The sequence below is a fragment of the Leptopilina heterotoma genome, unplaced genomic scaffold (genome assembly GCF_015476425.1).
Source record: "Leptopilina heterotoma isolate Lh14 unplaced genomic scaffold, ASM1547642v1 Lhet_209, whole genome shotgun sequence".
In the NCBI taxonomy this organism is placed as follows: domain Eukaryota; kingdom Metazoa; phylum Arthropoda; class Insecta; order Hymenoptera; family Figitidae; genus Leptopilina; species Leptopilina heterotoma.
Genome location: NW_025110924.1, coordinates 1,969,312 through 1,996,993, shown reverse-complemented (window position 1 = coordinate 1,996,993; position 27,682 = coordinate 1,969,312). Strand labels below are relative to the sequence as shown.

At 23.6% G+C, this 27,682-nt stretch overlaps 1 protein-coding gene across 6 annotated transcripts in view; it reads right to left on the bottom strand.

The window, feature by feature from the left end:
• Window positions 1-27,682, bottom strand: part of LOC122501314 (putative polypeptide N-acetylgalactosaminyltransferase 9) — a 266,782-nt gene that overhangs the window by 107,450 nt on the left and 131,650 nt on the right. The window lies entirely within an intron of this gene.

The window sequence follows — 27,682 nt, the reverse complement described above, 5'->3', positions numbered from 1 at the left end:
TGTAAGATATAGCGCGAGACCAGCGTCTCTGTCAAGCTGTAACTCTCTATGGCTGACAGATAAGAATGTATGAGAAGAATACTTTTAGTAAAAATACCATGTCTACGATTCCTTTATTCTTTTCTCACCAAAGCACATATTCCCTAGAGTTTAAGCGCGTTTGGTGCTTCACCGTGTCTCGTTGAAATGATTCAATATTTCAGCGAATGTCTCGTTGATATCAGTTTATTCAAATGGGATACTTTTCGAATCATCACCCATTTTTGTGTGAAAAATTTTCATCGCGCCAGAAATGGTAGCGCGCATATTTAAAAAGAATTTTTAACACTTTTCCCTCGCACTTTACTTTTTCTTATCGTTGAAGAAATTATATTCTACTTTTAAGTATATATTCTCTATTCTTGAGAAAAAAAATTTTTTCAATATATTCTATTTAGTAACCAAACTATTCAGCACAAGTTGAAAATTTCAAAAAAAAAATAACAAGTTAATGACTAACTTTATGAAAAACAAGATTCCAAAAATAATTTATTGACAATTTTAGGGCTCGAAACTGAAATTCATTTTTATGAAATGAAAATTAATTTTTCTTACAATTAGAAAATTCTACTATAGAATTAAATTATTTAAATACAAATAAAATTCAAATAAATAATTAATTGAATAATTGAATGTTTCTTAAAATTCAATTCCCATAAAGAATTTTATCAACAAATATTTAAAGAATAGAATTTTATTAAAATATGTCGAAAAATTCAATTATTTAGTAATTTTGTTGATAAAATTCTTTATTAGAATTCAATTTTAAGAAACAATGAATTATTTTAATAATAATTGATACTTTAATAATTGATTTAAAGAAGAATTTTTAGTTAAAAATTCTCGAAAATAATAATTGATTTCAAATGAGGAAAATAATTATGAATAAGTTTCACTAACAATATTCTTTTTAGTTTTTGAATTTCAAATAGGTTTAAATTTAACATTTTTGAAATTTCTAAATCCTTTGGTAAAATAATAATGATTAAATAATTCAAATTCTGTAAAGAATTTTATTATTTATGAAAATAATTGAAATCCTGTAAAGAATTTTATTATTTATACAAAAATAATTGAAATCCTGTAAAGAATTTTATTATTTATAAAAATAATTGTAATCCTGTAAAAAATTTTATTATTTATAAAATATTGGATTCCTAAATAGATTTTTATTATTTACGAAAATAATTGAATCCCTGTAAAAAATTTTATAATTTATGAATATAATGGAATTATTCCGAAGAAAGTTATAAAAATAAATTGTAAATAATTGAATTCCTGTCAAATTTATATTATTTATGAAAATAATTAAATGTTTGCGTATAGAATTATATTAAAATTTTTTGAAGTAATTGAATTTCTAAAAAGATTTTTATTGTAATTGAATTCTTGCAACGAATTTTATTGAAATTTTTTGAAGTAATTGCATGTTCCTTAAAATTGAATTCTCATAAAAAATTTTGTTAATAAATTTTTGAAATAATTGAATTCTGTTGACGAATTTTAATAAAATTTTTAAGAATAATTGTACATTTTTCGAGAAATTCGATTAAAATTGTATTAAAAGTAATTGAAATTCTGTGATAAGTTTTATTATTTAAGAAAATAATTGAATTCCTAAATAGAATTTTATTATTTACGAAAAGAATGGAATTACTGCGAAGAAATTTATAAAAAGATTTAAATAATTGAATTCCTGTGAAATTTTTATTATTTTATGAAAATAATTTAGAGGTTTGCGTAGAATTTAATTAAATTTCTTTTAAATTAATGAATTCTTTTGGAAAATTTTATTAAAATAGTAGATATTAAATATTATTGAATTGAGGAGAATTGACATGAATTTTATTAAAATATTTTAAAATTTTAAAATAATTGAATTTCGAAGAAGAATTTGATTATTTCTAAAGATAATTGAATTTCGAAGAAGAATTTTATCACTTTTGAAAGTAATTCAATTTTTGCAATTCTTAAAGTTAGAATACTTATTTTTTTACTCTACATTTAATGTTCTATTCGGTACTTTTACTTTTATATATTCTCAAAAGTACGAATTTTCACTTTAAAGTAATAGTACTTTTTTTTACCAGCATTGTAAATAAATTCTTTGAATTCGCAGGTACATATTTTATTTAGATACATATTTACATCTCTAAAGCATGAATTTTCGTTGATCAAATATTTTCTTATTGCTTATTTTTTTTTCTTTCTATTTTGCTTTTACTTCTTTCAATGTGCAGAATCCTTTTTATAACTTTTATGTCGCATTGACTGTGTATGGTTGGAGAGAAACTAATTTAATTAAGTTGACTTTCTGTTCTCATATTTTTCTTTAAAGTTGTGTCAAGTTCTCGAGTAGTTAAAAGGTTCATCTTAAAGGTGTCAAGAGACCCTTTGGGTCGAGGCAACGTTCTTAAAGAAATCATGTTACAAATACATCCGAGTTCCTGTTCTTCTCGTCTATCTGCTTAAAGGTCTGTTTAAAAATTTGTATTTAAAGTCTATATTTTAAAAATATTCTAAAAATATATTTTAAAAATATTTTTAAAATATTTTTAAAATGTTTATTTATATATAAATATTTTTAGTAATGGTACATATACTTTTTGGTAATTTTATAGTAAAACTTGATGTGTTGGTTTATTATTTGTTTTTTTTTGCAAACTAATGGCAGAGGTAACATTATATTGTAATGTGCCTTTAAACTTTTATAAATTACTTTCTTGCTCACATCAGAGGAGGAATCCAACACTTCCAACGGTTCCAACACTCTCCAGTCCTCGAATAGAGCATTAAAGTCAGGTTGGCAATGAGTGTTCGTAACTCGTGGAGTGCTTTTTCTTTCTCCTTTTTCTATTGCCTGGAATGTCGGAAGGGCTTCCATTTTCCGGATAGGTTGAAGCCATACCAGTATTGTCTCAAGTATTCTTTTTTTTATAGCTGCTTTTTCTCTCTCTTTTTTTTTCTCCCTCACAAAGAATACATATAGGCGGATATACATATGGATATATGTCAACAAGAAGACAAATTAGTCTCAAGAATTGTAATTAATTTACTTTTACATTCATTTTTATGAAACAAAAGTTGAAAATTTTGATATATTGTTTAAACCAAGGTTCAAACCGAGGTTCAGACCCAAAAAAAAATTCTAAAATTATTTTCTAATTTACTGAAACGATAAATAAAGGAATGAATTTTTATACATTTCTATTTTTAGTTATTATTTAGTTACTAATAATTACCTACAGTTATTTGCGGTTTTTTGTGTCTGAAGCAAAAGAGTCAGTCAGTAATTTTACTTATTCAACTTATTTTTAACTAAATCACATATTTAGAGAGAAAAATTTATATAAAACGATTTATAAAGAAAAAATGTTCCAACGTTTAACAATTTAATTATCATAATTTGCATTTAAGTAGTAGAAATTTTTATCAATTTTTTTTTAGCGATTTTGACCCCTTCCGGTCAATCTGACTTTCTTTGCAATACGTGTTTCCGAAGTCATTGTTACCGTGGATAAAATCTTAGTTGCGTGTCACTGTTTATTTAGGTTAGCTTCCAGTTTCATTGCTTGCTTGCTTGCTTACTATTATAACAGCAAGTCATTTTTACCAGAGTATAGTTTACTTTCTTGTCGTTGGCTCTCTTCAAATAGAGTTAACATCGCGGATCTTGGTTTTGATAAAGGAAAAAATTGATAACGAGTCAAACACGAGAAACAAAATTATCGGCACGCAAAATATATAAACAGGAAAGTTGAAGAAAACTTCTCGCATCCTCTCTAAAGGAAACTTTCTTTCTTATTTTTCTATTTTCTTTTTTTTTTTTTTTTTGATAAAATAACAATAAATAATTTTTTTTTACTAAACTCTAGGATGACACAAAAATTAAATTTTTTCCCTGATTTCCAGACAAAATTTCGACTTTTTTTCCTGAATCTAAAAAATATTTTGATTCACTCTAAAAATTATAAGCTACTCAAAAAAAATGTTCTATTACATTTATTTACAAATTTCTTCAAAAGTAAAATTATTCGAAAACATCAATAATTTTATTTCAAATTTAAAAGCTTTTTGAAATCCAAAAACTCATAAGAATATTATTATAAAACATGAAGAAATCGATCACTCCGAGTCTTCGACTCGGAGCAATCGATTTCTTCATTTTTTATAACAATTAAAGATGTTCGAGAGATAAAATAATTATTTTATATTATAAAAATATTGTTACTGAAACATCTTCAAAATTATTTTCAACAAGTCAATTATTATTTTCTAGAATTTCTAACTAAAACTCTTCTTTAAATCAAAATTATTTTTATTGATTTTTGAAAAAGTTCTTTGAGAATTTTCAAATCCCTTTGTTTACAAGTCAAATTTTACGTGAAATTTCAATAATTTTAAATTATTTTATTAAACATAAATATTAGAAAATAAAAAGTTCAAATAATTGATTTCCTTTGACGAATTTTAATAAATTTTCAATAATAATTACATTTTTCGAGGAATTCCATTAAAATTGTATTGAAAATGATTTAAATTCTGCGATGAGTTTTATTATTTATGTAAATAATTAAATTTCTAAAAAGATTTTTATTATTTATGAAAATAATGGAATTATAACGTAGAAATTTATAAAAAATTTGTAAATAATTGAATTCCTGTGAAATTTTTATTATTTATAAAAATAATGAATTATTTGCGTAGAATTTTATTACAAATATTTTAAATAATTGAATTTCTAAAAGAAATTTTATTATTTATGAAAATAATTGAATTTCTAAAAAAAACTTTATAATTTATGAAAACAATTGAATTATTGCGAAGAAATTTATAAAAAATTTGTAAATAATTGAATTTCTGTGAAGTTTTTATTATTTGTAGAAATAATTGAATTGTTGCAACGAATTTTATTAAAATTTCCTGAAATAATTGAATTCCTACAAAGAGTTTTACTATTTCTAAAAATAATTTAATTCTTTCGAAGAATTTTATTATAAATTTTGAAATAAAATAATAATTGAAATCCTGCAAAGAATTTTATTTCAATTGTTTGAAATAATTGCATGTTTCTTAAAATTGAATTCTCGTAAAGAATTTTATAAACAAATTTTTAAATAATTGAATTTTTTCGATGAATTTTAATAACATTTTTAAGAATAATTGCATTTTTCGAGGAATTCAATTAAAATTGCATAAAAAATCATTGAAATTCTGCGATAAGTTTTATTATTTAAGAAAATAATTGAATTTCTAAAGAGAATTTCATTATTTAGGAAAATAATTGAATCCTTGTGAAAAATTTTATTATTTATAAAAATATTGAAAATACTTCGAAGAAATTTGTAAAAAAAAATTCTAAATAATTGAATTTCTCAGCAGAATTTTATTATTTTCGAAAATAATTGAATTCTTGAGAAGAATTTTATTATTTATGAAAATAATTGAATTACTGCGAAAAAATTTATAAAAAATTTATAAATAATTGAATTCTTTTATAATTATTTTTGAACGGTTGTAAAGAATTTTATTGAAATATTTTTTAAATAATTAAATTTGTTTAAAAAATTTTTTAAATATTAAAATTTTTCTAGGAAATATTACATTTTAAATAAAATTGTATTTAAAATATTAGTGTCATTATGAACAAATTTTGTCAAAATAATTGAATTCTTTTTGTGGAATTTTATTAATATAACAAATATTGAAAATCATTTAATTCATGTGAAGTTTTTTACTATTTTTTGAAAATAATTAAATGTTTTCGTACAAATTCATTAAAAATTTTTTTAAATAATTGAATTTTTTAGAAAATTTTATTAATACAGTAGATATTAAAAATCATTGAATTGAGGAAATTTTTTGAAAATAATTGCCATTTTGACAAGAATTTTATTAAATTTTTTGAAAAGAATTGAATTTCTGCAATCATTTGTAACTTTTCCGAAATTCAATTTTTTAAATTGTTTTTAATTAAAATTCTTCTATAAATCCATTATTTTTAATAATTTATTAAGTTTTTTAATTATTAAAATTTTTTGTAAAATTTCAGTTCTTTAAAATTACAAATTAAATTTATTTAAAATTGAAATTTTTGAAAATTTCATATTGAAACCGTTTGAAGTTTACTTTTTTAAGAAAATTATAAAAAAAAATACAAAGATTCAGAATTTTCTTATGAATTGTATAAAAATTTAACTTTTTTCAATACTTTTAATAAAAATCCCTGACTTTTCGCTGAATTCCCTGTGTCAGATTCAATTTTATTTAAAAAAAATGAGTAGATAGTTAGAATTGTTACTAGTTCTATAATATTTTGAACGCTCTTAACGAAATATTTTTTCTATTTAAATATTTTCAAAAATTACAATTAGTATAGTAAGTACCTACACTAAAAAAAAATTTTATTTGATTCAAATAATGATCCACAAGTTTTGAACGTTCAAATGAACGAAACACTTTTTATTAGAAATTTTTTTATAATTTATTGTTTGCAATAAAAATTAAAAACTTAAATTTTACACTTAGAAACTTTATAATTCATTTATTTTATATCGACAAAAATTATTGTAATAAATATTCAAAATAAAGAAGAAAATAAATAAATTTCGTTCATTTGAACGTTCAGAACTTTAGGATCATTTCAAATAACTGATTAATTGATTATTATCAATTAAATATTTAATTGAATTAAATAATATTTATTGGAGTTTATTTGAATCAAATAAATTTTTTTTTCAGTGTAAAATATTTTCAAAGTTAGAATATTTTGTCAGTCTATATAAATACTGATGACTTATTGTACATTCGTAGGTACGATGTAGGTATTATACATTGTATAATTTGTACAATTTTATATATATACAAAGGTATATATGTATTATATATATATATAACTTTTTATATTTATTCCTTTTTATTTCGATCCTACATAAAACTTTTGCTTTCAGCTCACGTAGAATTTTTTTTGATAAAGATCTCTTCGTTTTGGTACTTTCTGACAAGCGTAATCATCGAAAAGTTTTTGCCAGGAAAAATGGAGTTTTCTTTGAAGAGAACTTATTTTGCCAACGAATTTTATATATATGTATAGGTATAATAGGAGTTTGAACATGAAAGAAAAGGAGAGAATTTTTATTGTAGATTTTGTACTTATTTGGCCAAGATCCAGAATATATGTGTATGTATGTGTGTGTGTGTGTGTGTGTTTTCGATCAGAATGTCCATTGGCTCCATTAGCGGTTAACTCCCGTGAACTCTTTATTACTTCATTGTGTGAAGAAGCACCTTTCATTTTCAGAACTTTAATGCTCTCATTAAGTTTGAAATTCCAGTGCAACTCGATGCTAAATTGTCTTTAGCAGTATAGTTTAATTTTCCTCTGCTTTTCACAATTCATATATTCATGTGCAGGTGATTTATTTGTGCAACTCCTGTCTCGAGATGGATTTTATCAATTCGTATCTACGTGAAATAGAGACAGTAATGTATTTTTACTTTATTAACTTCCATATTCGATATATGGATTCGAAACTTTTTTTATATTTATCGTCATATATGCACAACATTTATTTTTCTCTCTTTCATAAATTTCTTCTCTTTAAAAAGGAGAATCAATGTAAACAAAGGTTTTTTTTTTTTTTTTTTTTTGAAAAAAAGAGCCCTGCTTTTAATCTTGAATTGAAAGTTTATCGATGCTACTTTCGTTTCGTTTACCGCAAGCAAAAGAGCAGAAAACGTCGAATGGTTGGAATATGCGTTGGCAGAAATAATATTGTCTTTCGTTTCCTAGACGGCGCGTTTCGAATACAAAAAATACATTGAGAATGAGAATAAAAAAAGGAATAAGAAAAATGCTAAGAAAACGGAAGGAAAAACTATTTCAAAAGAACTTGACTTGGGTTTACTTCTAAAAATTTCAAATCTATTAGTTTTATTTCTATTTGTATACATATTCCTCAAATAGACTATATTTAGATTTAATAAAAGTTTATAAAAAAAGTTATTACATTTTTTACCGTTACTTATTCGTTAATATCCAATTTGTCCGTTTATATTTTATTTTAAATTTATATTTCACTTCTGCTTCTCTCGTTCTATCCATTATATGCTCTTTTTAATATTTTGGTAGGATTTCGTAAGTTGGATCTTTCGCTAATGCAAAAATTTTAAATCTTCTTGAAGGATTATTTTTAAAACCCTCTTTATGAATATGCCTTTGAAAACTCGAGAAGAAAAATTCTATTTTTAATGAAATATTTAAAATCTTCCACTTTATTACCTGTTGAGTTTATTACATTGTTATGAGTGTTATTAATTTATTCAAATATTATAGTCATTCTATTACTGTAGTTTATTTTTTTTTTATTTGCAAAATAATAGCAAAATAATTATTATTAATATATAAATTTTTGTTTCCAATTATCTTTATTATCATTAGAAATAATAAAATTCTTCTCCAAAATTGAATTTCAAAATTGTATTAAAATTCTCATTCAAATTTCAATTATTATCTTTAAAAATAATAAAATTCTTCGTCGAAATTCAATTATTTTCAAAAAATGTCCTAAATTCAATGATATTTAATATCTACTGTATTATTACAATTTTCCAAAAGAATTCAATTATTTAAAATTAAAACAAAATTTTAGTAAAAATTTCTGAAAAAAAATCATTTCTTGAAATTTGTATAAAATTTTCAGGAAAATATTATTTATTTTTAATGATTTTGATAAAATTTGTTCATAATAACTCTAATATTTTAAATACAATTGAATTTAAAATATAATATTTCATAGAAAAATTTAAAAATTTTTAAAATTTTTTAAACAAATTTAATTGTTTAAAAAATATTTCAATAAAATTCTTTACAACCGTTCAATTATTTGCAAATTTATTATAAAATTCTTAGCGTTAATTCAATTATTTTCGTAAATAATAACATTCTTTTTAGAAATTCAATTATTAAAAATTTTTTTAATAAAATTCTACGCAAACATTTCATAATTTATATAAATCATTCAATTATTTTCATAAATAATTAAATTTTTACATAAATTCAATTATTTTCGTAAATTATAATATAATTCTTCTCAAGAATTCAATTATTTTCGAAAATAATAAAATTCTGCTGAGGAATTCAATTATTTACAAATTTCTTCAAAGTAGAAATTTCAATTATTTTTTATACAATTTTAAGTAAATTCTTCGAAAAATGTAATTATTCTTAAAAATTTTATTAAAATTCGTCGAAAAAATTCAATTATTTAAAAATTTGTTTATAAAATTCTTTACGAAAATTTAATTTTAAGAAACATGCAATTATTTCAAAAAATTGAAATAAAATTCTTTGCACGATTTCAATTATTATTTATTTTCAAAAATTCTAAAAGATTCTTTTTAGAAATTCAATTATTTACATAAATAATAAAAATCTTTTTAGGAATTCAATTATTTGAAATTTTTTTAATCAAATTCTCTACGCAAACATTTTATTATTTTCTTAAATAATAAAAATTTCAGAGGAATTCAATTATTTATAAATTTTTTATTAATTTCTACGTAATAATTCCATTATTTTTATAAATTCTCTTACAATGTAAAATAATGATTTTAACACTCGATATTGATTAATTTCAAAAATGTTTATATTTTTGAAGAATTTTAATTCCTACGAAAGAATAATATTTAAATATTCAAAATATTTAAAAACGAAATTGTTTTTGAATAATTTTACAATTTAAAGATATTCGTAAATAAATTTAACAAAAAATTTTTTTCAATAAAATATTTTCCTCTATTTTCTAAAAATTCAGAAATTTTCAGGGTTCATTTTTAATTAAAATGTTCTAATTGAAAAATATAATTTATAAACCTTTTTTTCATTATTTTGAAAAAACTTTGAAATTTATTAAAACAATTGAAATTAAGAAATAGAAGTAATGCAAATTATTTCCTTATGTTTGAGAATTTTCTACAAAAATAGTAAGAAATAGGAATATCTAATGTTTTTCTTCCCAAAAGAAAAAATTGAGTTTGTAAACAATATTGTTATTGGGAAATAAAAATTATGCTTAAAATTGGTATATTTTCTACTTCTCGATCAAAATATTTTTTGACAATTAACAATTTTCTAGTATTTTTTTATAAATAAATAGGAGAATTTGAAATTGAAGCATTTGTCACAGTTTCAAGCGAATCCGATCAATTTTTAAAATAACGTCCGCCATATTGGATTCACCATTTTGAATTTTGAAAATCCGATATCATATTTGTAATCAGTGACCCCAAAAACCCCCGAGTAACAAGTTTCAAGCGAATCCGCTGAGCTTTTCTAAATTCTACCGCCATATTGCTTCCGCCATTTTGAATTTTGAACTTCTGACTTGAAATGCGAAATCGTTGACAAAAAGAACTAAAATCTCATTTAAATATCACGAGTTTGTAGTTATTTTCTTATTTATTTTTGAAGCTGTTTCTGATACTGTACTCAGTTTGTGTAAATGTTGACAAATTCACCAGCAGATTTAAAAACTTCAAAGGACGATATCTCAGAGCAAAATAAAGTTTTTAGGAATTTAAAAATGTTTTTTGTAGAGGGAAAATAGTACTTTCAGAGCACGCTACGAACTTGTAGAAAAAAACATTTCTCTTGATGTTAATTGACTTCAATGTCCTAATTTACTAAAAATAATTTAATTTTAATTTAATTAAAATAATTTAATTTATATTCAAATGATTAAATTTTATGAAATCAAATCTTTAGTATGCATGCAAACAGCATATACTTAAAAGTAAAATATAATTTTTCCAGTATATAATAGACACTAATGTTCGCGTTGACATTCTGCTATTATAGAAGAAATAAAATCGTTTACTATACAATGTTCTGCTGAACACCTCGTAATGAATCAGTTAGTTCGAAAGTAGGAAAATCCAACAGAATGATTTAATACATCACTTAGATGACTCTAGATTGGATCACATTTTTCACTTTCTCGTTTATTTTCTTCAATAAAAGTCGAAGAAGTAATACAGTTCTTTTGCATTACAACCTAATAATAAATAATTCCCCGCGTGAGGATTATTAGGTACTTGATTTAGATTAAAGTCATGATTGCAAAATCGCTACGGTGTCATCTCGAAAACTTTCTTATTTTATATATATATATAAATATACCATGAAACTAATTCCTTGATAAAACTTGAAAATAGAAACTAGAATAATTTATAGGTAACTAACTCTCTCTGTCTCCTTTATTGGAAATTTTCTATTCGGTAAAAGATGCTTCGCTGTTTTTTTTCAGTTAGATGCAAAAAAAAAGTATTATGTTATGTATACTTTGTATTGGGTATATGAAATTAATTTCTATAGAAAAACAAAGATTGTGGATAATAGTTGCCGGAAATTGTTGTTGTAGTTTTGATAAGATAAAATTTTCCTGTGTTTCAGTTTGTAGACCATTGCTTTCTCTGCCATTTTGCAACAGCTGTGTGAGCAGTGTTGACTTTAATCGTTTTATAATAGCGCGATAACTTTAATAGTAAGAACCTTCGGTGGCAGAAATCAGTTTCAGTTCAATGTTTTATATGAGATTTCTTAAAGGAGCATTATAATGGCCATTACACTGCTGGACTATTTCGACCGTTCTGTCGAAAATCTCGTACTTTGAAAATTTATTAATAGTTCATTCGGATAAAACTTTATATATGAAAATGAAAAATATTCTTTCCTCTCAAAAAGTTGTAGAATTTTTAGATTTTCATAAAAGTTGAATATTAAATTAAGTAGCCCCACTTGAATTAAGTGGGAAATATTCTTACAATAAGAATATCAAACGTATTGTAAGAATATTTCCTACTTAATTTAAGTGGAGAATATTCTTGGCTCCTATTTAAGTAGGAGCTTCTTAAAATTAGATTACCGTTTTTTCTGTGGAATCATAATTTTTAGGGTCAGGTAAAAAGTCAAAATTCAGTCTGGAAATCAGGAAAAAGTCAAGAAAAAAGAAAGTTAAATTTTTCTGGCAACTCTGATTAAGATTTTTCAAAGTTGCACGAACTGTCTCAAGTTCAGACTAATAGTCAACAAATAGGGGACAAAAAAAATGCCTCTCGTTTTTGTTGGATAATTGATGGTTCATCTATAATAAGAGTTCATCTGTGTCAATGCTGTTGTAAGTAAATGAACCGCAAGTATCATTAATTTTATTGTGAAGGAAAGTAATTGTAAATTAGAAAAAATTCTATCAAAAGCAGGACAACAATTGTCATTTGTTATCGTTTCTTGTCAATTGTTGTCCTTAGTTTGCCTTGGAAGTCTTTTTTATTCGTTACACTCAATTCTATAGAAAATTCCCTCTACAGTAAAAGTTGTTCTCTTTAATTTATAGTGTACACCAAGGAGAAAAAAAACGATTGTTCCCCTCACAATTGTTTATTGAGTTGACAAAATTTTGTCACGACAATTTAAATTTCTTGTCTTAATGATAAATCCAAGGACAAATTTGTTTTCAAAGTCCGTATAATCTGTAACAACGAAATTTAACTAAATATTTATTTTATTTAGCTGAATAACAAACAATAGTCGATACTACACTGAAAGAAGCAGGAAGCTCCTATTTAAGTAGGAGCTTCTTAAAATTAGATTACCGTTTTTTCTGTATAGTTAAATTTTTTAATACTTGTCAACAAAATAATGTTAAAAAGGAAACTTGAAAATGTCACAAAACAAATAATACAAGTTCAGGGTCGTCGTCGTCAAAAAAAGGTATGTTAAATTTTTTTTCCCTTGTGCATACATGATGTGCGCTCGATCTTGTGGCGTCAAAAATTTTTTCATAAGTCGGGGGAGAAAGTCTTGTGATAACTTGGCGAGCCAACATTTGCATTGCATTCACAAAAATGTTTTCTACAGTGCGGAGGTAAAGCTTTTCAGGTCGAGGGGTTCACACCTTTTTCAAAACTTGAAAGCTACAGCAACGCAAGCGAATCAGTACAATGAAACCAGCAGAGTACGTAGTCACATAAAAGAGAAATGTGTTAAATGAGAAAATAAAAATGACAAAACGAGAATCGGGAAGAAGAGAGTTTTATTCATTTGCTATTTCGCATCTCTGATGTATACTCTTTAAAAAGTCCTTTAAAAAGAAAAGCTCACCTACTGTTACTCTTCAATTTAGTTTATGTAATTTACTTTTCAGTCTCTTTGTCAAGATCACCGTTGTAGTAAAAGAAAAAAAGACAATGGTCTTTTAAAATGTAAATTTACCAACTAAATATGCAAATGGGAACAATTAAAGTATTTAACGCACAAATAAAATAAAATAAAAATTATTCCAGTCTTGCATGAATTATTATCAAGCTTTGTATGGAATTTCAACTATGTATAATATCAACTTTTCATTTATTATCAATTTTGAATCGAATATTTACTGTCCAGAATATTTTTCTTCTGGGACGAAAAGTACAACATTTGCTGCCACTGTTTTTCGAGATAAATTACAAATTGTCTTTTCCAACATAAATAGAGAAACTTTGTAATTGTTGTGTTTGAAGAGTGATCCAAATAGTTGGGAAATTTAAGGTGGTCAGTTCTCGGCTGGTAATTCGGCAAAATTAATTAACAACGGTAGTAACACTTAAACAGTGTCACCTCTTGACATAGACGAACTCGTGGGAAACCGAGCATGAATTGTACCCTTGGGCTTGAATTTGATTAGTGACCTCGTGTCGTCCTTGGCGCTGTTAATCCCATCGGGCAAGTTTACACGTTTAGTGTTGGGTTGACTTCAATAATGTTCTTTGAAAAAATAAAGTACACGTGATATTTCAAAATTAATTCTAAATTTACTGTTAATTTTTGCCAATTTAATGTTGTAGTGAGAAAAAAATGTTGATGTTCTATACTATCCAAAACCGTTCATCTTATTTTTTTTATAACAAAAATAATAATTCATACATTTAAATGATAATATTTTAATAACAAACTTTCAGTTTTTAATTTATCAAAGTTCAATAATGCTCAAACCAGAGAAAGTATTTAAAAATACGAATGTTACTGAAGTTCTTCTATAGATAAGAACTTAACTTTTTATGCAAAAATTACGGAAAAATCACTAGGTGCCAAAAGTAATTGGGTAATTTTTAATCAATAAATTTTTATACTGGCTTTTTATATACAATTGGCCATTAAAAACAAAAGAAAGAAAGAATCAATAAATTTCGCCTTTGTTTACCTAAATATATAATTAACAATTGCCAAGATCGAACTCGAGAGTAAGCAAGATACAATTGTTCTTCACTAAATACACCATTACGACAATCTACAGCCATCTTGTCAGATGGCTGTCATTTATTGTCATTGCAAATGTTAATTTTATAGAAAATTGTTGTCTTTTGAAAATAAAAGGATAAACGACTTCGCAATATAACGTAATACGATGAATAAATTCAATATCTCCGCAGGATTATCACGTGAAAATTACTACAAAGTAAGAGATTTGTTTGCAAGATCTAATGTTTGTAATCGAGTGCTATACTGCCATTACATAAGTTCTCATTAATAATACAAATATTTTTTTATTATTTAAAAAAAGCATAATAAAATTGTACACAAACGATTATTTTCATAAATAATAAAAAGTTTTTTAAGGAATTCAATTATTTTCATAAGAAGTAATTAAAAATTCTGGAAAATAATAATTGAATTGAAATGATAAAAATAATTGTAAAATTTATCAAAATAATAATTTCTTATTTAAAGTACTATTTGTAACAGATTTAATAAATATTTCGTAAATTCTTCCTCACCAGATAAAATTTTGAAGTTTTCTGTTAATGAAATTTTCTTAAAGTGCCTCCGTAGAGTGCTAAATTTAATAGATTTACTAATTCGCTCCTAGTAGCATTTACTTTAACAGGCAATAATTGCCTAAAACTCAGGCAACATCTCTTTGAAAAATGTAGCTTCCTTAGATTGACTTTTAATATTTGATGCAGAATCCTAGAACAATGGAAAAGGCATAGCAAACGTTTTATGTACACTTTTAACACCTACAAGTGAACCCAGAACTAGCAGTAAATAAATAAATGAACTATAGAAGTAAACCCAGAAGTGCCCGTAAATGATAGTAAAAATACATTGTCCTTTACTTTTTAACCATTGGTCTAAAGTTGTACTAACATATTTTTTCCCCCATCCATCTGGTACATTATGATGTACAATTATTTTGAAATAATTGAATTTCTAGGAAGAATTTTACTATTTCTAAAATAATTAAAAACCTGCCAAGAATATTAATATTCATGAAAATAATTTAATTTTTACATCGAATTTTATTAAAACTTTTTGAAAAAATTCAATTCCTACGAAAAATTTTATTACAATTTCTGTGAATAATTGAAATCCTGCAAAGAATTTTATTATTTTTGAAAACAATTGAATTACGGGACAAACATTTATTGTTCTTGAAAAGTATTTTCTTACAATTTTTGAAAATAATTGAATTTCTGTAAAGAATTTTAATATTTAATGAAGATAATTGAATTTCTATACGAAGAGTTTTATCAGTTAATGAAAATAATTGAATTTTAGCAAAGATTTCTATTACAATTTTTGAAAATAATTGAATTCCGGGTCAAACATTTATTATTCTTGAAAATAATTGAATTCCGTGTCAAAAATTTATTGTTATTGAAAATATTTGAATTCTTAAGAAGTATTTTCTTACAATTTTTGAAAATAATTGAAAACCTTAGAAGAATTTTATTACAAATTTTGAAAATAATTGAATTCCTTGGCAGAATTTTATTATTTTTGAAAACAATTGAATTCCTTGGCAGAATTTTAATATTATTAAAAATAATTAAATTCCGGGTCAAACATTTATTGTTATTGAAAATATTTGATTTCTTGAGAAGTATTTTATTACAATTTTTAAAAATAATTGAAAATTTGCAAAGAATTTTACTATTTTAAGAAAATAATTGAATTCCTGCAAAGAATTTTATTGCAAATTTTAAAAGTAATTGAATTCCTTCGAAGAATTTTATTATTTTTGAAAATAATTGAATTTCTACACAAATTCTATTACAATTTTTGAAAATAATTGAATATCGGGATGGAACATTTATTATTATTGAAAATATTTGAATTCTTTCGAAGTATTTTATTACAATTTTTGAAAATAATTGAAAATTTGCAAAGAATTTTACTATTTTAAAGAAAATAATTGAATTCCTGCAAAGAATTTTATTGCAAATTTTGAAAATAATTGAATTCCTTCGAAGAATTTTAGTACTCAAAGAAAATAATTGAATTCCTACTAAGAATTTTAGTATTTAATGAAAATAATTGAATTCCTAGGAAGAATTCTACTAGTCTACGAAAATAATTGAATTCTTGAAAAGAATTTTATTGCATTTTTTGAAAATATTTAAATTCCTACATAGAATTCTACTATTTTTGAAAACAAATGAATTCCTGAAAATAATTTTATTACAATTTTTGAAAATAGTTGAATTCCTGCGAAGAATTCTACTAGTCTACGAAAATAATTGAATTCTTGAGAAGAATTTTATTGCAATTTTTAAAAATAATTGAATTCCCGTGAAAAATTTATTATTTTTGAAAATAATTTAATTCTTTCAAAGAATTGTATTAAAATTTCAACATTAGAGGGGTGAATTTGCGAAGAATGTAAAAACTCCAATTTTATAACGTAATGAATGAAAAATTGTCTTTTTCACACCGCACTATCGAGTGGGGTAGAGTAGAAATAAATACTTCAATCAACAACACAATTTCAGCAAACATGACGAATATTTGATCCATTTTTAAGAATAATACAATAATAAAAATACAATAATCGCTCGTTTGAACTCTGAAAACTTGACGATAATAAAAATATAAAATACAAGATAAATTTTTGTTTGGCTACACCAATTGCAAATTTATTAAAACAGTTGAATTTTCAATATAGGAAAAATACTTTCATACGTCGTCGTTTAATAAAAAATGACAAAAAAGCAAGAGTTTGTTGGTGTATATAACTGTATCTATGTATAAAAATATCACCGAATAAAAAGAGATAATTGAATTCTCCAATTCGTTTTAAAATATTGATATGTATATATACGTATATTTTTATATAGGAATTTTCATGAAATATGAGATTTGGACTCGTATATATTTATCTTCTCTTTATATAAAAAGAAGAAAAAAAATAAAATAAAATATTGACTATCGTAAATGAAGGACCAAAATATCCCTATCTCTTTTATTTTCATATATAGCTTAGTCGCAGTACCAACTGGAATTAATTGAGCGACCGACCGACGATCGATGAAAAATTAATGAGATGGCCAGCTGGAACGGACACCCGGTTTGATAGACGAGCGTTTTCTATGTATGTGTACTTTCTACGGTCAGTTTGCTCCGAAAAAACGACGATTCTCGACGAAAATTCGAGGAAAAATCCGCAACCACTTGACTTTTTGTATTCTTTTTTTTTATAAACACACACACACACACATATATATATATATACATATATCTAATCGAACTCGTCAGTTGTTTAAATATTAAACTGTCGTGACAGTTTTCAGGCTAAATAAATAAAGTAACGATTCGAGACTGAAATTTATTTTTTTTAACTGTCAGGAACATTCTATCGAATCTAAAGAGAAAATTTATAAAAATTTAACTAACACTGGTTTACAGTGAAATTGTCAATCGAACAAAACAATTTTTTTTCGAATAGTAAGTATTTTTTTAGTAAGAAAATCATAGTTTTAATTTTTTTCCCTCGTGCAGTTTTTCTGTAGCTTCAAATTTTGCATTTTCGAGGTGCAACGCCACTTAAACTTACCTGTAGGAAAATTAGCTTGTCAAAACATAATAAATGAGGTATCATTGGAAAGGTTATTAAATTACCTTTCGATCCACAGGTCACAGAATTAAATTCAACAAAAATTGAGAGAGTTACAGTCGATTAAAGATGAAATTTCATGACAATTTTGATGATTTTTAGACATTTGAGTACCTTCTACTATTTTTTTCTACATCAAACAGGAAAGAATGTTTAGGTTTTAATTTTTTTATTGATAGACTATATCATTACACAAATTTTGAGCCCTTGTGGACCTCGATTGGATTAAAAATGACAATTCTACACTAAATTTAGTGAACAAAACTACATTCTTCATTTTTAGTATCCCTTAAACATTTGCAGCAAAAATTGAAGTAATAAAATTTAGTTAAGCTCTAAAGTTACTAAAATCACTAATAAAGGATTTCTGAAATCGTAGATTTCGAATCCAATGTTAGTTTTCTAAATTTGAAAATGGCGGATCCAATATGGCGGACAAGTTTTTAAAAATCGATTACATTCGTCTTAAATTCGTTACTCGGGGGTTTTCGGGGTCGCTGATTACGAATCTGATGTCAGATTTCGAAAATTGAAAAGGATGGATTCATAATGGTGAACGAGTTTTTTAAAATCCATCAAATTCGCACCTATTGGATCCGCCATTTTTAATTTTTGAAATCTGACATCAGATTCGTAATCAGCGACCCCGAAAACCCCCGAGTAACGAATTTAAGACGAATGTAATCGATTTTTAAAAACTTGTCCGCCATATTGGATCCGCCATTTTGAAATTTAGAAAACTAACATTGGATTCGAAATCTACGATTTCAGAAATCCTTTAATAGTGATTTTAGTAACTTTAGAGCTTAACTAAATTTTATTACTTCAATTTTTGCTGCAAATGTTTAAGGGATACTAAAAATGAAGAATGTAGTTTCGTTCAGTAAATTTAGTGTAGAATTGTCATTTTTTATCCAATCGAGGTCCACAAGGGCTCAAAATTTTTGTAATGATATAGTCTATCAATAAAAAAATTAAAACCTAAACATTCTTTCCTGTTTGATGTAGAAAAAAATAGTAGAAGTTACTCAAATGTCTAAAAATCATCAAAATTGTCATGAAATTTCATCTTTAATCGACTGTAACTCTCTCAATTTTTGTTGAATTTTATTCTGTGACCTATGGATCGAAAGGTAATTTAATAACCTTTCCAATGATACCTCATTTATTATATTTTGACAAGCTAATTTTCCTACAGGTAAGTTTAAGTGGCTTCGCACCTCGAAAATGGAAAATTTGAAGCTACAGAAAAACTGCACGAGGGAAAAAAATTAAAACTATGATTTTCTTACTCAAAAAACACCTACTATTCGAAAAAAAATTGTTTTGTTCGATTGGCAAAAAAAAGTTTTTAATTTGTAAACCTGTGTAATTTACTTGATAATGGCTTTCGATAGACGTTTCATTGAAATGAGAATAAATAATTTAAAGATTTATTAAATAAGGAAGAATAAATATTTTAAAAATTTATTATATGAATAGTTCTAAGATTTATTAAATGAATATATCAAAGATTTATTAAATAAATTACGTGAAATTCCATTTATTATTAAGCAAACTTAAATTTTTGAATAATTTCATAATTTTAAAAAAAATTTTGAAAATTCACTTATCCTTATTAATAAAATCAGACTTTTGTCTGTACATTGCATAGAATTCAAAATTTCTATTATATTCCTTATTTTTACACTCTAAGGAATGCGAAAATACTATTAAGAGAATTATGTGTGTATGTGTATATGTGTGTATGTGTGTATGTGTGTATGTGTGTATGTATGTCCGCAAATTTTCGACCGCGTATCACGGAAAAACGGTTCGATCGTTTGAAGTGAAACTTGGCAGTCTTTTAGGCATTAGCCTAACTTAAAATCCTAGCGATAGTAGATTAAAAAATATTAATATGGACGAAAGTTATGCCATTTTTTCAAAAATTCGAAAATTCGAAATTTTTAGTTTTTTAATATACTTTAGTGAATTGTACTTAAACTTGGTACAGGGTTAATTTTAGTGTTTCTTATTAAGATTTAATCGTCAGAATAATAAAATTTTGAATAACAAATAAAAAGTGTTAGATTTAAATATTGAAAAATTAAAAAATTAAAAGTTTAAAAATTGAAATTTTTTTGTAATTAATTTTTATACGGTTGTATTTCTTAGGTCAACAATAAAAATTTGTTGTTGAAATCATAAGTTTACTTTCTTAAAAAAATTCTATTAGGTCAGAATATTAACAATATCCATATAATTAATATGAGACTTTTGTCAGTATATTGCACAGAATTCAAAATTGCTATTATATTATATTAATTAATGATCAAAAAATGAAAAACTCAAATTTCATTCTGATGACTAAATTGTAATAAAAAATACTAAAATTAACCCTGTATCAAATTTAAGTAAAATTGATGACAATAATTATTTCAAAAGATTAATTTTGAATTTTAAAAATTTTGATAATATATAGCACTACCTGTCGTACCCGTCTTCGACGGGTTTTAGTTTCTACCAATACATTTAACAATGTTTCTACCAATCTGGAAAATCAAAAATACCCGGGAATTTAATTTCACCGGAAAATTAATAATTAGTAACCATTAGCTATTTCGGTAGTATAATTATACTATTTGAATAGTCTCCACCCTTTAGCAAAAAATCAAAAATTATCAAAAATTCGAGAAACCGAATTTCTTAAAATTTAACATTTTTTTCTTCTCTTTTATATCATTAAGCTTCATTATTTTTGTACTCTTCAAAAATACTTTACTTATATTTAATAGTCTCCACCCTTTGGTAAAAAATCTAAAATTATGGAAAATTAGCAAAAATTCAAAAAACGGAATTTCTTAAAATTCAACATTTTTTCTTCTATTTTATGGCTTTTGGCTTCATTATTTTTGGGCTCTTCAAAAATACTTAACCTAATTTGTTATCTCCACCCTTTGGTAAAAAATCTAAAATTATGGAAAAATAGCAAAAATGCAAAAAAATGAATTTCTTAAAATTCAACATTTTTCCTTCTTTTTATGGCATTTAGCTTTATTATTTTTGTGCTCTTAAAAATACTTTACTTATTCAATAGTCTCCACCCTTCGGTAAAAAATCTAAAATTATGGAAAATTAGCAAAAATTCAAAAAACCGAATTTCTTAAAATTTAACATTTTTTCTTCTTTTTTATGGCATTTAGCTTAATTATTTTGGTTTAATGTAGCAAATTTCTTACTTTACATACTGATCTTTAAATAAAAAACTTTAATAACTTTTCCTGAAAAGCTTGCTTAAAGATTAAAAATCACTATTTTCTTAGAAAAAAGTTGATCTAAAAAAACGAAAAAAAATTTCAAAATACGTCTTTTTTAAAAATTTTATTGTAGAAATGGGTTTTATTTATCTGAAAAAGTTAGCTAATGATAGTTTTGCATTTATTTTACAAAAGATAAAAAATTTGCATTTTTTTGATTTTTCGAATTTTTTGGAAAAATGTCATAACTTTCGTTCAAGTTAATATTTTTTAATCGGATAAGGCTATGATTGTAAGTTACGTTAATACCTAATAGTAATATAATATCTTATTTAAAAGTTTTTATTTCGATCTAATAAAAATTTATTTCGTTTAAATAATTTTATTTAGTTAAATCAAATAAATCTTAATTGGATTAATTAAATAAATACTTGACTCTAATAAATGAATTTATTTAACACAAATAATTTCTAAATTTTATATTTTTTTATGGATTGCTTCTAAACTTTCTATAGTTGAGTATAACATGTTATTTATTAACATTTTAGCATAATTTTGCAAAAAATAATACTTTGTAACTAAAATGGAAATATAAAAATATTTTTAAAAAATCGAAAATTTCTAAATTTTACATTTTTCAATGGATAGCTTTTAAACTTTATATAATTGAATATTACATATTATTTAGTCACATTTTAGCATAATTTTTCAAAAATACTTTCTTATAACGAAGATGTAAGTATAAAAATGTTTTGAATATCAAAAAATTGAAAAAATTATCTTGATACCAATTGCTATGAAGCTTAATTCAATAGTATTTGTGGGCTCTCTGATTTAACTTTTAGAGATATCTTGATCAATGTAAAGACAAAAGTTAAACACGGTGTTTATTTTGGTTTAAAACATTTTCCGGCTTTGTCCAAATTTTTCCTGGTTTATTCGACGGGTGTTTTTTAATAATACATTTAACAGGGTGTCTACCAACCAGAAAAGACGTAAAATATCAGGGAATTTAATGTAACCGAGAAAAACTGGATCTACTTGCTATACAATTAGTTCGAATTAGACTGTACTATAACTCAAAAAACTGGAGGAAATTTTAGATTGATTTTAATACATTATATTGATTGAAGTACTACAAATTGAGAAATATTGTTTTCTGCATTTGAATTAGTTAAAAATAACTAATTTGATAATAAAAAGTCGGTCACTGTTTCAAATGGTATTATTTTCCTAATGAAATAGACAATAGTAACTAATTATTATTTTTTCCCTGTCAAATCAAATTCCCGGCTATTTTCCGGTTTTCTAGGTTGGTAGATACACTGTTAAGTGCATTATCAGAAACTACAACCCGTCGAAGACGGGTACGACAGCTAGTTAAGTATATACCTACATAATTAATTATTATTGTTAATATTTTCAAAAATTTTAATATAATTTTATTCCTTGCAAGGATTCAATTATTTTCATAAATAATAACATTCTTCGAAAAAATTAAATTATTTTTATAAATAATAAAATTCTTTTCAAAAATTCAAATAATTTCAACAAAATTATAATACAATTTCACGAAAAAATTCAATTATTTTCTAAAATTATAATAAATCCATTGAATCAATTCAATTATGTTTTGAAATAATAATATTCTGAGCAGAAATTCAATTATTTTCCAAAATTGCAATAAAAATTTGTATAAGAATTCAATTATTTTTATAAATAATAAAATTGTGGACAAGAATTAAATAATTTTCCAAAGTAATAAAATTTTATACAATAGTTTAATTATTTTCAAAAATTGTAATAGAAATCTTTGCTAAAATTCAATTATTTTTATTAACTACTAAAACTCTTCGTAGGAATTCAATTATTTTCTTTAAGGTCATGTTATTCAGTGGTCACGTGCCCCATATACTTTACTATGGGAACACGTGACCACTGAATAACATGACCTTAAATACTAAAATTCTTTACAGAAATTTGTAATAAAGTATTAAATTATATTCTGTAAAAATTAGAAAATGATACAATTTGTTGATAAAAATTTAATTATGTTAATTTTTTAATAAAATTCTTGAAAAATTAATTTTCTTTATAGAATTTAAAAACTAACTTTTCAGAATTTTAAATACAATTTCTTTAAAGAATTCAATTATATTAAAAAATTTTTATTAAATTCTTCAAAAAAATTTCAATTATTTTCATAAATAATAAGATTCTTCAGAAGATTTCAATTGTTTTCAATATCATTTTAATAAAATTTCACAAAAGGATTCAATTTTGAAAAAAACACAAAGATATTCTTCAAATTAATTAAATTATTTACAAAAATTCTAATTAAAATTGTTTAAAAAAATAATTATACTACTTTATATTTTCATTTATTATATTACTTTATTACTTGACACAAGAAAATGAATTTCTTTCTTCAAATAAATATGGGATTAATTGAATATAATTTTTAATCAACTTGAAACAAATATTTACTTATATTAACCTTCGTATTTTCTTGAATCAGGATTATATGAGCGTTGAATTAAGTAAAAACTTTTTTAAAGGAAACAAAAGAATGATTTAATTCAAGATCTTACACTTAATTGAATTGAATAAATAAAATATTTCATTCCAGAAAATATAACATTCTCGCAAGAAATTACATCTTACACCTTACACCTTACATCTTACACTTAATTGAATTGAATAAATAAAATATTTCATTCCAGAAAATATAACATTCTCGCAAGAAATTAATGATTTTGAAACATGAGAATATAGAAATGCTTAGATTAATTAATATTTCTTTGAAACAAAATAATTTTTAATTGAGTTGAAACAATTATTAACTTGTATTAATCTTCCCATTTTCTTGGCTCAAGACTATGAGTGTTGGATGAAATAAATAGTTGCTTTAAAGGAAATAAAAAAATTATTTGACTCAAGATACCAAATGACTCAAGGTAAATTACTTGACGTGAGAACATGATATTCTTGATTCAATACTTTTTCGAGACTTGGCGCATGTAAAACAGTTCGTTTGAAACAGTAAGATATTTTCTTATGTCAAACCCATATTTTCTTATTTCAATAACTTTGATCAATGCTCAAAATTACTTGACACAAGAAAATAAATTTCTTCCAATAAGAAAATATGGGTTTGTTTCAAATAAATCAGGTCAAGAAAATGCATTTACTTGATTCAATGAACTTTTTTTTTCAGTGTAGGTTTCATATAATTTTCAGATAATATATTTCCAGATATCAAAGTTCCAAGTGGAAAATATTAATTATTGAAAATTGATTTTATTAATTAATTCAGACTGTTAAATTCTATACCTAACATATTTAAATGAGAAGGTGTCATTTCTACGATCGCTGAACAATTTAATATTTAAGCGTTGAAGGGAAATTTTCGAGAGAGAGAGAGAGAGAGAGAGAGAGAGAGAGAGAGAGAGAGAGAGAGAAATATGTAAATTATTAATTGATCAGAGAGAAAAGATCATGTCAAAAGAAGTGCTTGTCGGGTCAAGAAGAAAGGAGAAGACCCCCAAACCGACCATCTCAACTTGGGAGTCGTGTTCAATTAAACCGTCACCACCCGTGGAAAACTTTTATATGAATGGGTTTCATTACGTCGTGGACTTATTAAAGCATCCTTCACAGTGACATTAATATCGCATGACGGGAGGTTTTGTTGTCGAGAATCTTGGCTTTTTTACCTTTAGCAACACAAGACTGATGTCCTTTTTTTCTTACTTAAATCGTTTAAAGTTTATGCACCTTAAACTCATGGAATTATAATATCCATACAATGTTCTTTAGTTATAGAAATGTCACTAATTCTTAAGTAATTTCCGGAAAAAATTAAAACATTGAATCCTTTTTTTTACTGTCCCTCTGAATTTAGTTCAAAAATTTTTTTCTGTTACATTTATCATTGTTTCTATTACTATTAATTTTTCTGTTCTATTGTATAATTAGTTTTTTATCTTGTTATTTAATTATTTTTTTGATTTAAATAAAAACTATTTAAATAATTAATTGATAATAGTCAAATAATTAGCTCTAAAAATTCACATTCAATTCATAATTCATTCAATTATTATCTAAAATTTTAACTAAATTATATATTTAAAAAATTTCTTGTTAGAAAGTTAAATGAGAATTCAATTCTTTAAATCCATAAAAAAAATAATTGATTATTTCTTAAAATTAAATTATTTCAAAGAATTTATCGAAGAATTTTTTAAAAACTTTATATTAAAAATAATTGACATTCTCCAAAGAAGATTATCATTTATAAAAATAATTCTATTGTTGCAACGAATTTAATGAAAATTTTTTTTGATATAATTGAATTCCTGAGAAAAATTTTACTATATCTAAAAATAATTGAATTTTTTCGAAGAATTTTATTACAATTTTTGAAAATAATTAAAACCCTCCGCAGATATTTAAATATTTTTTAAAAAATAATAAATAATTGAATTCTTTGGATAAAATTTATAGCAATTTTTGAAAATAATTGAATTCCTGCATAGAATTTTACAATTTTTGAAAACAATTGAATTCTTGAAACAAATTTTTATTATTTATGAAAATAATTGAATTCCCGAGATGAACTTAAGTAATTAAAGAAAATAATTAAGTTTTTTAAAAGAATTCTATAACAATTTTTGAAAATAATTGAATTTCAAGTCAGAAATTTATTATTATTAAAAATATTTGAAATAAATGAATTTCTGGAAAGAATATTACTAGTCCTATTTCCTAATGATGATTTAACTCTTACGATAAATTTTATTATGTTCAATTTTTAAGAAAAATTGAAATCCTGCAAATAATTTGATTATTTATAAAAATAATTCAATTCATGCAATGAATTTTATTAAAATATTTTGAAATAATTGAATTACTGAGAAGAATTTTACTATTTTTAAAAATAATTGAATTTCTTCACAGAATATTAATATTTTTAAGAATAATTTAATTGGAACGAAAAATTTTATTTTAATTATTGAGAATAATTGAATTTCTGAAATTAATTTGATTATTTATTAAATTATTTGAAGTCTTGTAATGAATACCTACAATTTTTGAAAATAATTGAATTCTTGCATAGAATTTTATTACAAATTTTGAAAATAATTGAATTTCTGTAAAGAATTTTAGTATTTAAAGAAAATAATTGAATTTTAGCAAGGATTTCTATTACAATTTTTGAAAATAATTGAATTCTGGGTTAAACATTTATTATTCTTGAAAATAATTAAATTCTTGAAAAGTATTTTCTTACAATTTTTAAAAATAATAAAAATCTGCGAAGAATTTTACTACTTAATGAAAATGACTCAAGTTTTGTGAAGAATTTTACTATTGAAAGAAAATAATTAAATTCTTGCACAGAATTTTATTACAAATTTTGAAAATAATTAAATTTTTGTGAAGAACTTTATTACAATTTTTGAAAATAATTGAAATCCGGTCCAACATTTTATTTAAATTTTGGAAAATAATTGAATTCCTGCTCAGAATATTATTATTTTTAAAAATAAAAATAATTTTATGAAATAATTGAATTCCTCTTATAATTTTACTATTTCTAAAAATAATTGAATGTTTGCAAAGAATTTTATTATAATTTTTTTTTTTAAATTTCTTTTTAAAAATTTGGAAAATAATTACATTTTTTATTTTGGAGAAGAATTTCATTAATTGTAAAAATAATTGAATTTCTCTAATTTGATTTTTTATGATAACAAATTAATGAATTATTTGCTTCAAATTCTATTAACAATTTTTTTTAAATAATCTATTGAAATCTTTTGTGAAATTTTATTAAAATTGTAGATATTGAAAATAATTAAATTTCAGCAAAGAATTTCATTATTTGGAAAAATAATTAAATTCTTGAGAAAAATTTTATTAAAAGTTTTGAATTTTGGACCCAAGGCCACAATATAAACAATTTTATTTGACAAAAATTAAGGTCCTGAAAACACTCTACGTTAAAGAACATTATTTAAATTTTTAATAATATTTTTTTTCATTATTAGGTAATTTTCCTTTCTTAAAAAAGACATGGAGTGGAAAGGTCGAATGTATCGAAAAGTATCGAAGTAAAGAATGGGCAATGAGAATGTAAAATCTTAATAGAAGGGTGTTTTTAAAATTGTTTGTACATGTGAAGGTGGCGCTGCAGTCGTATGTTATTTAAAAAGAGCGCGAATATATAAATTTTATTTTTGTTAAGAGAAAGTACTCATAATAAATCTTATTTTGCATTGTCAAAAAAAACGTCAACATTTCAAATATAAATAAGCAAATTATTAACTGAAAAAATTTGAATATTATTATTAATGAAATAATGGACTCGGACAATGGACATATTAAAACTAGCACCGTAGACGGCCGCTTGCGGCCGTCGGAGGAGCTAGTAAGTTTAAAAAAAAGAAAAAAGTGGTTTTTAGTGTCACA